The sequence below is a fragment of the Oculina patagonica genome, chromosome 2 (genome assembly GCF_052425735.1).
Source record: "Oculina patagonica isolate OP01 chromosome 2, crgOcupat, whole genome shotgun sequence".
Lineage (NCBI taxonomy): Eukaryota > Metazoa > Cnidaria > Anthozoa > Scleractinia > Oculinidae > Oculina > Oculina patagonica.
Genome location: NC_135759.1, coordinates 7,276,174 through 7,289,745, shown reverse-complemented (window position 1 = coordinate 7,289,745; position 13,572 = coordinate 7,276,174). Strand labels below are relative to the sequence as shown.

The 13,572-nt window shown below is 36.1% G+C and overlaps 2 protein-coding genes across 5 annotated transcripts in view; both read left to right on the top strand.

The window, feature by feature from the left end:
• LOC144642763 (uncharacterized) overlaps positions 1–1,436 on the top strand; it is a 37,123-nt gene extending 35,687 nt beyond the window's left edge. For both annotated transcript variants that reach the window (XM_078501823.1, XM_078501822.1), the window contains one exon: positions 370–1,436. The gene's annotated coding sequence lies outside the window, so the exon portion shown is untranslated. The remainder of the gene's footprint in view (positions 1–369) is intronic.
• Positions 1,437–12,591: 11,155 nt separating this feature from the next.
• The window catches only part of LOC144642759 (NLR family CARD domain-containing protein 4-like), a 29,991-nt gene continuing 29,010 nt past the window's right edge, over positions 12,592–13,572 (top strand). For all 3 annotated transcript variants that reach the window (XR_013568781.1, XM_078501816.1, XM_078501817.1), the window contains exon 1: positions 12,592–12,648. The gene's annotated coding sequence lies outside the window, so the exon portion shown is untranslated. The remainder of the gene's footprint in view (positions 12,649–13,572) is intronic.

Genomic DNA, 13,572 nt, shown 5'->3' with positions numbered 1-13,572 from the left:
GGTTCTTAGGACTACATATGGTGCAACTAAAACAAGCTGTTATAGTAGTTTAGCACTTATGTGCAAGGAGCAATCTTACGTCCCAGATCCACGCTGTTAATCTAACATTTGTTTTGCCTTACTGAGGGAGGGGGAAATGAAAGGAGGGAAGGAGGGAGGGAGGGAGGGAGGGAGGGAGGGAGGGAGGGAGGGGGAGGGAGGGGAGTGGGATTCCGATCGTCGTAGGAAAGGGGGGGGGGGTCGACAGACGGATGGACGGACAGATTGGGGAAGAGAGAGATCGATCGATCGAGCAATCATTTCCTTGCTTACTTCTATACTAGCTGAATTATAATAAAAATGTTTTTCTTATGTTTTCACTCCTAACAGAAGATGAAAAGGAGACGACTAATGTGACGATAAAGAATGGCACTCAGCATACTGAGTCCTCATTATAGAATGAAATACGTAATATATAATATATGAAAAAAGACAGTTAATGACTGGATACTTAATAGTATGTCAAACCAATACCTTAGAAAGGTTAAAAACTACATCAATTCCAACAATTACATTGATTGCAGACCCTTACTGTACACTGACAAAAACAATGATGTCTTTAAAAATGAAGAAGATTTTGTCGGAGAAGTTGGTATTTATGAAATACAATATGAAATTGTGTGCTCAACAAATCCCCATTTGTGTTACTATAATAGGATACCGTAAAGACCCTCCCTCCCCCGGATGTAACAAACACCGAAAATAAAGTAGCGAGTTTTCGAAAGACGAACAGTGTTCTGAACGAAATCAAACTTCTAAAAACTTGCACTAAAGGGAGGGAAAACGTGTCGACAAAATGGAGGTGTCTACGTCGCAGAGGTAGAATTATATGATTTTGGTCTCTCTGGAACTAAGTAAAATTGCCTGAAATGTAGAGGCGTCTGTAATATATAGGTTCCACAGTGCAGTCTGTTTTGATGTGATGTAATATGTTACTCTCCGAAAGCAGCGACAGGTAAAGGCTGCTAAATCAGAGGGTCATATTTGATTGGACCTTAATGCTTTATCCACGACAGTTCACTTGCCTAAGATAAACAAACAAACGCGCTTTGCTTAGACTTAATGTGCAAAGATTGCAAGTCAAAAGCTTAATGGTATGTAGGTACATATTGTAATTAGGCCGCTGTCTGTCGCACTTGTGAAAATAAAAACAGGACTCCGTGCCGGCCTTAAACTTTTTTGCCGCTAAGATAACTTTATGAAACAAAGGGATCCTTTCATAATAATACGCTTGTGGTAACTGATGCAATGTAGCGCTTTTATTTTGAGTGTGTAAGGTACAATGAAACGTAGGCTCAATGTGTCTCGTGTAACGTTATTGAATAATATTGTATTGTGATGGCTTAATTCAAGCTCAGTGTTCATAACCGTCGGTGTGATGAATTAAAAGAACAGAGTATAACTAACTGCTTGTGGTGTTTTTTTGGTACAGAAGTTGTTGGTTACTTTCTAATAATTTATTAGGCTGTGGCAAATTCGACTCTTGGCAGTGGTCGATATAAGCGCTCGATCGGGTGAACCAAAAATCCTTAAAAACTTGACAAAATAAAATAATCCGATCAAGCGAAATGTGGGAGTAGTATAAGTTTATGAAAGCCTTGTAACACACAAGGAATGAGTGAAATCTATCTTTTTAGCCAGATCAACCAAATCGGTATTAGAGACACAGCCTCTAAAGTTCCCTATGTGAAGGAACTCATTTCATTCTTTTGGAGCTCGAGTGGCCACTAGGCTGAATCCACCTGGTGGCATAATCCATAACAAACGCGCAGTTTGGGAGTGAAAATAAGGCTTAATCTACGTGGTGGCAGTATATCGCCAGGGCTAAAAATCTTCATTTTAATTTGCCAATGTGGGGGGAACTCATTCGATTCTATTGGACCTGGAGTGACCATAAGGCTGAATCCACATGGACATGCATGGTGGCATTTTAAACGCGCAGTTTGTTGTGGATATGGTAAAAGGGCTAATCTAGACATTATACCTACAACAGAACAATTATGTAAAAACTAGGAAATCTAGTTATTAATTTTGTCTTTGTCTTTTAATGAAACTGATGTTAAAGTTACAATAAGTAGAAACGAATCGTCTGCATTTTTTCCCATTTTGTAAGTAAAAGAAGAACACAAAAAAACTCGAGTTTACCACTCAGTGATTAGTCAAAAACTCTTTTGCATATCTGACTCGTATTTGTTAAGTTTAAGTTTCATTGAGAGTTATTAGCTTTTAAAGGCGCAAAATTTTTCATTCTAGAATTCGAAGTCTTCGGTCTTTCCTTCTAAAGCTTGTTTAAAAAAATGGTGTCAGATTTGACAATCTACAATACACCTAATTTTCACATGAAATTTTTTTCAGCGCCGAATTCTTGGACATAATTGTTTCTTTTAAAGTATGGTAATTTTGCTAATTTTAATTATTCCATGGGCTTTGGGCTTCGCGCATATTCGGTATCAGTCGTCGCACTTTGTGCGTACCGATGAGCGGAACCTGTCTTAAGTACAACGCAGTAATTATAATAATAAGTACAGCACTTTTCATTTAATAAACTTCTATATTAAACCTGTTTCCATAAATGTCGTGCCTCTAGTTACATACGCTGGTGTTATTTTACGTGTTAGGGAGGGATTAGGTTTTTATTTTCATTAGAAAATAAACTGACTGCTGCATTCTGGTGACAGAATTGAGTTACTTTTACATCAGCATAATTGACTTATCGTACAAGGAGTTACAAGTTCACTTTTAGCACACTAATTTTTTCCCCAAAATTTTTTATATTTTATAAGTCTGTCCGATTCTTTCTCAGCCTTGCAGTTAATTTTTAAACGACTCCCGTCGATAGATCTTGATTTAACTTGTCTTTAGGCTTTCTCAGTTTAAGATGGAACACAAGCCTCTGATTTTTGTGTTACTCGGGTGACTGCTTTTGTAAGGGTTTAATTGTGCCGTGCCGTGCCTTTTAACCTGAGGAAAACTGTCCTACTTGTTTCTCGGTGATTCGATCTAGCCCTATGGGCTTTTGACATTTATACGAATTTACCTTGGAAACGTGTGCTCTTACGCTTATTCAGCAACAGAAAAATGCTAAAACTCGTGCGGACATGTATCAATATCAATAATTTCTTACTTTAAAACGAAGCAAAAAGGCAAAAACAAAATAGTTGAAACCCATTACCTTATTTTCACTTAATTTCGCGAGTACTAAATTTCGCGCTTTTCGCGATTTTAAAAAAATCGCGAAATTTAATACTCGCGAAATATAGGACACGCGAAGTTTAAAGTCGCGAAATTTAATATCGTACTGATAATTTAAAAAAAGTTTAAAGTCGCGAAATTTAATATCGTACTGATAATTTAAAAAAAAGTGAGCCTCGATGTGTTTTATCATGGTTGTTCTAACATGTCTGAGCTTCATGTTTAGTGTTTTTTGTTTAATTTTGTCCATTTAGTTATCTCCCACTCTATCAGTCGCACTGTTTGAACTGTTCTCTGCCGCCAAGTTCCTCAAAATCTCGTTCTTGCAGTCGTAGAGGAACCTATTAGGGATTAAGACTGTTGAATACCTTATGTTTTATTCTGTGTGTATTGTTTTGTTTACGATGACTTTCATATTAATTATGTTGTTACAGTTTTGAGGTCAAAGCTTCATATTGGAGAATAGATAAAAATCGCGAAATTTAATACACTCCAATTGCACCTTCCTCTCAAAATCGCGAAATTAAGTACTCGCGAAATATGGCTCTTGAATTTTCGCGAAATTAAGTACACGCGAAATTTAGTGAGAATAAGGTAGATTTTTTCATACAATACCTCAGGCGGGGCTCTCATGCATGAAAGCAGTCATGTATACTAATACATGTAGATCGAGACTCTCGCAACAGCAGTCATACATGGAACTGGTTCTATATATGCAGTCATGCATAGAACAAAATTATTATTGTATTGTTCGGAGATTATTCCTTGCTGATTTCTACTCATTGCCCTGTTTGTATGCTTAAATTGTGACAGTATTATTTAGGCATATAAATGGTATTTTTCCACTAATAGACTTATGTTCAGAAATTCAAACTTCGTGAAGGTGGCTCATAGTGCCTCTTTAAGGTAAATGGAAAGATTTGTAATCCAAGATAAACATATAGATCTTTAAGCCCACTGCATGTCACAAAAACAGTGGAGCTTTTCTTTGCGACTATCTCTCGTATGCCAGATTTTTCTTAGTTATCGCTAATGCCGAAACCTCTAGAGACCGAAATGATGTGTTTAGAAGTCCAAGGCCCGGTTCAGCGTGACTCGATTCAGACACCGTACTTTTTTTGAGCCGAACTCAATTCGAATTTAGACCGATCCAAATTGACAAAAGTACGCCTCTTGATTCAGACGCCGTACTTTTTGGCCGTTCTGAGGCCGTTCCTAATACAGTTCCAATAAAACCAGTCAAAGTTATCAAACTACATTATAATAATTTATGAATTAGGATCGGCACATGAAAAGTACGGCGTCTGAATCAAAGCCGTTCCAAAGGTGTTCTACAGGCGAAATTCTCGGCCAAGCCAGGCGGGAAGAACGGGTGACCGTTCCAAATTGAAATAGCCGTTCTAATTTGATTCAGACGCCGATCTTTTCATGTACTTAATTCAAGGAATTAAGTTCGGCTCATGAAAAGATCGGCGTCTGAACCAGGCCTAAAGTTGTTTTTAACTCTGGTAAGCTACCACCTGACACACCGTGGGCCCATATTGGAGCAACGACAGGCCGATAACTCTGGTATGAGCTAATCAGACGAGATATTTTGTTCCCCAACCCTACTTTCGGGAAGCAAAATATTCCATTTATTTTAAACTAGATTCTTGTTAAAAGTTATGTATGAATTTATTACACCGTGACCCATGAAAAGAAAATGTGAATATTTAATAAGGTATTGTTATATATTGGAACTATATTTTTAGCCGTCTTTAAAAGACACGAAAACGAAGTGCAGAACTTGCCAGTTTCCACTATAATACCATAAAATATTTTTAGATCTCAATTTATCCACTGAATTAACTTTCGGTACTCTACTCAGCGGAGAAGAATTGACCCGTGTCGTGAAACGGATACAGACATTTCTAGATATATTTGTAGTCAAGCAGAGCTTTCTAACGGCGTGAAACCGTTTTTAGAGTTCAGAGTCATTTTTTGAAAAAGAACTTGTTGTATAATAATTAAATTTATTATGCATGGGAATAAAGAACCAGAAAACCGGGCAGAAATTGAAATCAGTAGGTCTAAGAAGTTTAGCTATACTTCTCAAAGTCATTAATGAGTCATAAAGTTAAAACAAAGAAAATCATAACCGTGAAAAAAGTTTGGAAACCCTTTCTTAATTAGCATAGATATTTACCATTTTAATTCTCCGTTTACTGCGTAAGTTTTGTTTTGATTGAGAAGATATATCAAGCACTCGAGTCAGTGTTTCATTGGCTATCCAAACACCTTGAATTTCGAGATATTGGATATTTCGATATAACACTCGTGTTTCATATATATATATATATATATATATATATATATATATATATATATATATATATATATATATATATATATATATATATATATATATATATATATATATATATAAAAACACACTCGTTTTCATAAACGTTGACATTTAAAAAAAGATATATATAGAAACCATTGTTTTTATGTCATATTTGACATGAATACAATACATATATATATGTTATATATATTTTCGAAATGTCAACGTTTTTGAAAACGAGTGTATATATATATATATATATATATATATATATATATATATATATATATATATATATGACTTCAGGTGGGTTTCACACTGATAAATCCAGAATAGTGCTCAACAATGAAGGAGCGGTAATAACTGATTTAACTGATGAGTGGATCAACTCTTTGTTGGTCTACGAAACAGACCTGTATTAAAGCCCATATGAAACGATACTGAGTAGAAAATCACTGTTATATATATATATATATATATATATATATATATATATATATATATATATATATATATATATATATATATATATATATATATATATATTTCTCGAAGGGCCTGTTTACTAAATAGATCTTCAGTTTGTAGGGGTGTTAGTAAAGAGGTTAATAGAAGCGTGAATTGTCACCTGAGTACCACCAATCAAGCTTTTAACTGTTCTGTTTAAATTTGGACTATGACTAACTTCATACTTTGCGAAACAGTACCTCCGAAAAATAGGTTTATACATGCAACTTATATTGACATAATCAAGTAACATGATGTTATTTAATGAATCTCATGATCAGCCCACTTAACTGTTAAACATTCAAAACTTGTTAAAGAAAAAATTATAAATAGCTTATTTGTATACGCTCCGAGAACCATAGGGTTAACACACATAGATTGCAAGCAATGCCGGAACGTCGCAGTTATACCGGACAGTATTACATGGAAAGAATTTGGAAATGTACAATCCCAGCTTAAACCTTGGAATCGTACATGAAAAAATAGTTATGTTAAAAACGCTTCACCCCCTATTCTAAATAATGTTTATTTTAGCCTCTACTAGAGCTGATAAGGCAACCCTTATTGCATAATTTTTTAGTTTATAATAAAGCGAAAATATTAATCGAAAACCAATAGATTTTTTCCACCCTATCCCTCAGACCAGTCTCCCAAACACTTATAGCAGTCATGGATAGACCGAGAATCTAAAAACAGCAGTCATGCATAGAACTGGTTCTATCACAGGCGTCACAAACTCACGATTTGAGAAATCGATCGAAAAAGCGATTTATGAAATCATATGAATAATTTATGCGAGCGTATGAATGATTTATGTAAGCGTACGAGTGAGTTATTTTTAGCGCATCGAGTGGGACGTGACTGCTTGAAGTCGCGCGGTGTTGTGTTACACTTTAGACCGTTGGAGATTTGAGCACTCTATAAGACTTTGTATGGAGTTTTAAATAACGCGGAATAAAAGCGCTCGACGAAATAAAATTTTAATTTTTTTCAATGGAATAAAGAAAATGTACTCACCTTTCTTGAATCCTGTTGTCCTTTTGGGCTATTTCATCGTTTTTGGGGGGTTTTCAGGTTCTAGTCCTTTCACTCATAAAGTATGCTTTTATTTTAATCTATATATATCAAAATTCTAGATGGCTCCAAGGTTTGGGCGGTTAAAACAAAAGATATAACATCGAGGTTAATGGGTGATTTTATTCCCCCAAGTCCCGGAGCCAATTGCAAGTTAAATTTTAACATACTAGAATTGTTCTATTTAACTTTCAAGAGAATATGTTTGTTAAAAGTTATTTGTAGTGATTGATTAAAAAGTATCTGTTTCGTGTTACGAAGAATTGACCGCCATGTTTTTATTGTCATTTTTATTTTTATTTTTTATCAATTGTAAATAAATTAGGTTATCCTTAGCGTATTTTTATCTGATTGTAATTTAAATCGGGTTTTTATATTTTTACTTTTAAATTTCAAATGTAAACGCACTGAGACGTATGTAAAGTGCGTGCTAAGAACTGTTATTATTATTATTATTATTATTATATCAGTCGAAGGCATTGGCTGTGTCTTTCTTTCGAACATTTCACTAATGTTTTTAAGTCCAGCCTGAGGTGGGGCTGATATGTTAATTTATAGAAGTTAATACTTGACACGTGGATTGATCTTGAAAATGTGTCCGCCGAGTGCCACCCTTTTAGCTTTGAAAACTGTTAGGTTTAACTTTTGACAATGACCGACTTCAAACCCTGCGAAACAGTAGGCTTCGAAACATAATTTTATACAACTGATATTAAATGAATCAAGTAGCGTGATGTTTTGTTATCAACCTCAGCCCCTTTATCTGTCAAACATCCAGAGCTTGCTTTAGAAAACATGTTAATTTGGATACGCTCCGAGAATCATACGGTTAACCCACATATTGCACGCATTGCGGGAAAGTTGCAATTACACAATTCTAAAGAATGCTTTTTTAACATTTTATAACGAGCCCATATTACAACTCTTATCATCCATTCAGAGTTGTAAGTGTTTAGGGCATGACCTTTACTTCGCACGATCACTTACTGAAATGCTCTGCCCAGCCAATTGAATAAATAACATGCTTGTCACCTTTATATATATATCTGCAGTTTTGTTTCAATTTTACAGCTCGATGTCACAAACAAGTTACGAAAAGTTGGCTAGTGACGAAGGCGACTATGATGATGATAAGAACTGTCACCCAGCCACAACTGCAAACTTCCTCTCCATAATCACATTTTGGTGGATGAATGGTCTTTTCAAAACTGGAAGCCAGCGCCACTTGACATCTTCACATTTTTTTGACAAAACCTGCAACACGTTGAAGGGCGGACTGACAGTTCGGCGAATTCGCTTGCAGAAGACTCCGAGTGCACAGACATTTAAACGCAGACGATAAAATGCATTTCCCAACGTGGAAGAACTTGAGAAATCATATTTACCGGGAAATCTGTCAGAAATCTGATTGAAACTGACAAATGAAAACCACAAGCTTCAAATGTCTGCGCTTATGTTACCCGGGCCCTGTCGGAGGTCTAGAAGTGGCCGGAAAGACCTTTTGTTATGAATGCTCACAGGCGTTCCCTCGCTCGCTCTCCTCCCCGCCCCCCTCCCCTTTTTTTTTTTTCGCTCGCCGTTTTTCGCGCTTCCCAACTAACCGAACGCCTGGAACAGGCTACTCATCAAGAGGCTTCAAGATCAACCTGTAATAGTGGAATGCGACGCGACTGCCCTACGCAATCTCATCTTGGCAATCGCGACCGGTGTAGCTGCAACAATTTCCAAGTTTAGCCCATAAAAACAGAAAGTATTTGTTACCAGGAGATGGACATTCTGGGTTTAATACCGCTTGGTCCTCGAAGGTTTAAATTGAACCTTTCGAACTTTTTGATCTTTTACTCAAAGGTAAACATTTTAATACAGAGATTACGGAACCAGAAAGCAAGCCACTTGTCAGTTCACAAATGCGACTTAAATGGTGAGTTGTTGTTGTTGTTTTTTTATTTGTAGGAGACAACTCGAGAAAAAAGTAAAACATTGCAATTTTACTTTCAGTGGTAAAATCACCAATAAGGGACCGGTCATTATTTATGTAGAGGGGGGGAGGGAAAAAAAAGAAGGGGGGTCAAGGCTATTTCAGAGTGGCAAGAGGGGGGGCTAAAATTTTTTATAAAGAAGTTTAGGGGGGGATAAGCAGCTTGAGGTGGGTAAAACAGTTAAATAGAACAGTGCAAACACCATATGTGAAACAGTGAGATGCTAAATTGTACAATTTTATGCTATTTCTATTGTTTTCTTTTGTTTAAACTCCACTATTATGTACAACTTTAGTGATTTGTATTTTACAGAAATACTGTTTTCACTCTAAACTCCATTATAATCTTAAAATTAATTTTAGTTAATAAAGAAACCAGACCTTTATAATCTGCTTTAATATCTGGTTTGAATGAAATTATTTTCTGTTTACAAAATGATTATCACTGCAATAGCCCAAGAAGTAATAAAACATGATATTTATGACAACAAGAATTCAAAGTAATCCCTTTACAACTTTAGGAAAATCATTGGAAAGGAATTATATTTTGCATGGATATTACATGTGTTCACCATGAGAGCATAATTTGTAAAAACTACCACTTTTCCAAAGTTAAGGAGTTAATAATAGAGGTATGTTTACTATACACATAACTCATCCAAAAATTTGCCGTATTGCTGGACAAGTATCCATAGCAAAGAAGCCTTGGTCTAAGTGTTGATCCAGCCTTTTTGCATTAGAACAAGTGTGCAATTAAGATTGTATGTAACATGCATTTAATAATAAATTACTTGAGGCATATAAAGGGAGATATGAGGTGGGGGGGGGGGGTCATCACGTAAATATTGAATAAAGAAGGGGGGGTCACTTGCTACTTACATGGCCTGGAAGGGGGGCCTTACAAAAATTTTGATCTTTCCAACATATTTTTCCCTCCCCCCCCCTCTACATAAATAATGACCGGTCCCTAAATTCTACGCGCGACGTAAAACAATTTTTTAGACGAATGCCTGCGATGCGAGACAAAAAACTTATTAAATTAATGCAAAGTCTCGGTGGATTTTCTCGGAATTCCTACAACTTGTAGCTTCTATTTTAGATTTCCAACTCATTCTACCAACTCGAGAAAAAACGTAAAACTTTGTAATTTTTCTTTCAGTGGTAAAATGACCAATAAATTCTACGCGACGTAAAACATTTTTTTAGACGAATGCCTGCGATGCGAGACAAAAAACTAATTAAATTAATGCAAGTCGCGGTGGATTTTCTCGGAAATCCTACAACTTGTAGCTGCTATTTTAGGCCACCACTAACTCATCCTAAAAATGGTAAAAGGTTTACCGCGTTGGAAATGAGAAGAAAAACTTGCTTGAAAAAAGTAGAACAACATTCGCTTATCGCGAATTTTAATTAAGTCTTCGCGTTGTCTCCAAAGCCTATTATAATTATTTGCACGCACCGCAACTCAGATGTTTTATTTTTGCTCACATTTCTACATTGGCTACAGAGCTTGAATGAGATTTTTCTTCATCGAATTTCGGTCAGACAGATATATAATTAGAGTAGTGTAGGTTGTCCTAAAACCCGGAATGCCGGAAACCCGGAAAACCGGAATGCCGGAAATCCGGATAAGAAAGCCCGGAATCCTAAACCCGGAATGACCTTTTTTGTGTACGTCTTTTCAAGATAAATACGTGTCCAGAAATATGTTATTTTTTGGGAAATTGGAAGTTTGTTACGAGTTTTCAATTACGTTGCGAGTTGGCGACTCAAATTGTCAATTTCGATACCTGAAGTTCCCAACTTCGGCCCGATTTAGCTAGCTGAGGAGAAACAAAACATGTTGTTTCAAAGTCATGGGCAGGAGCCCATTACTAGTAATGGAAAAATAAAACACTGGCTGATTGTGTGTGCTGTGGCTTTTTTCGTGAACAAATCGATAACAATTACATCGCTACTTACGGTCAAAAAATTCGCGCTGATTTCAGGAACAAATTTAGCATATCCACTTAAAAATAAATGTTATATACTCGGAATACCGCACACTACCTTTCATGAGGATGCAAAATATAAATTACATGTAAACAATTTACGTACCTGGAAATCTTGCTCGCTTTCTTTTTGTTTGTAGTGTAAAATGATCGGATTAGAGAAAACAGTTCCCGCGCTTCGGTCATTTACCGCATTTACCCTCTCGTTTATATGTCTTGGCGTGCCACTTTTTCGATTTTTTCACCCTCAGGAACTTGTGAAGAGTGACCCATCCCATAGTTTTTTGTATGTGTTGCTACAGCCAGCATCCAAGCAGCGAACCATAATATATTCTGGGCTTTATTAGATATTACTTTTGCACCGAAGATCTGGGTCATTGCAAAACCAGCTTTGACTAATGCTACGTCATAGCCTACGTCATTCAAGATGGCGGCCGTCGGTGTTCGAAAACGGTGATTTTGAACGATTTCAAAGCCCTCTTGCTAAAATTCAAGGCGGCGCTTCACCAAACGACAACTATTTTTGAAGTCCTAAACACATGGGCTTTCATTTAAGGTAAAATTTTTCTAGACCCTTGTTTCCCTTTAAACAGGCCAGTCTTACAGAAGTTGAAGATTCCTTCTGGGGCCACGTTCCATACTTAATAGTCAAAGATTAATATTAGACAAGTTTCGTTTTTTCCCCTTAAGTCGGAGCCATACAACCCCTCTAGCTGATGGACTATTACAAGAATAGTGATACTGATGTGCTATTGCTGCTAAATGATCAGTTTTTGATACGCATCAGTCACACATAGAATGAGATGCCGGCACAACAGCAGCCGTGTATAGAATGAGATTCAAAGTTGTAAAGAGACTTTTTGCTATCAGGGACACGTTCAAGATGCAAATGGCATTGATTTGGTTTTCTTTCATGATTTAATCCAGCCTAAAGGGGTGTCCACCGATTGCCGGAAGCAAAAATACAAAATATCATTTCTCAATAACTTCTTTATTTGCAACATAGCAAAATCACAAAAATCCTTATTCTAAACTGATTGTTTTATCAGTTTATACTATCTCACGTACCGAGATGTTATACACGAACATAAGTCATGCACAGAGGGGCTTTACTTTACTGATCATCATGCATACAATGACAGACGAAAAATAGGACCCCCTGTGTGGTCTTTATTAAGAGCTTTTCAATTAAGGCTATTTAATCCTTTAAAATATTCCATACGTCTGCAACATAAATCCGGGATGTGACAGGTAACGCCAACGCTAGTTTTCCCGCTCGAAGCACATTTTGTGACGATTAGGATATTTCACAAGTCGGGTAGTTACTGACACATATAAATAATTTTTAAAGATATATGGACATGAATATAAAAACAGGAAATCTTTTTTCTTAAGTTTATAGGCAAAGGTTGTTCGAGTGGAACTTTCATTTTATTTATTTTACGTCACAAGGACTCCTTTAATTAGGTCATGTGACTTACGCACGACATTGGCTGGTAAATAAGCTAGCGAGCGCACGCCAACAGGAACGGAAATAACAGGTTTGTTTCTAACATAATTTCAATGAATAGGAGAACAATTTACTGATAAATGCAATTGTGTTCGAATCCTTCGATCTTAAAGCAAGGTATTAAGGAACCGATGAAAAACACAACACGAGCAGAAGTCTGCCAATCGTCTTTAATTCTCCTATATAGCGCAAATAAATTATACTGAACAATTTCGTACCACCAAGCAGGAATAAATGGGTTACAATACGTATTACACTGTTTGGCACAGTCGCTATCGCTTGTTGAAAATCGTAATGAAGCTACAATGTCAGCTTTATGGAAAATTATTGAATCTGTACTTCCGCTTTCGATTTTTGCATAAGCAATAATTCAACCTTTCAGACCTCCATTAAAATCGAATCAAAACCTTACTATAAGTAAGCTTATAACATTTGTACGAGATAAGTAATAGCAAGTTTTGTTTAGCATTCTCATAATTGCAACGATTTTATTTCAATGTGAACGTTCTTTTAATATGCAATTACCTAGGTAACAAAGCTTCTTTATCAAACAGCGTGTCGTCTAGAAAATATGCTAATGTCGGACAAAGCTGTCACGCGATCTTTTCTAGGTGGGGGGTACTGTGTCTGAGAATTCATCGCTCGAATTTCCGAGTGGCATAATTATAAAATGAATGTAGTGTGCTATTAAGGTTTCAAATAGTATGTAAAGAAACAAGTTGACTCTTTCAAACGTTAAGAAGGTTTGATATTAAATTATTGTCAGTGACAAAATAAATGTTACAGGAAATAGTTGTACTGCTGTTGCTTGTAACAAACATAATATAACAGGATCGTGTATTAATTATAATAATAATTATACTGGTAGATAAAATCCCGACATACAATTGTAGCGTACAAGAGCTTACTTAAACTTTTTTGGAGATCAATGGTTACAATTTGTTTTAGCTCCGTC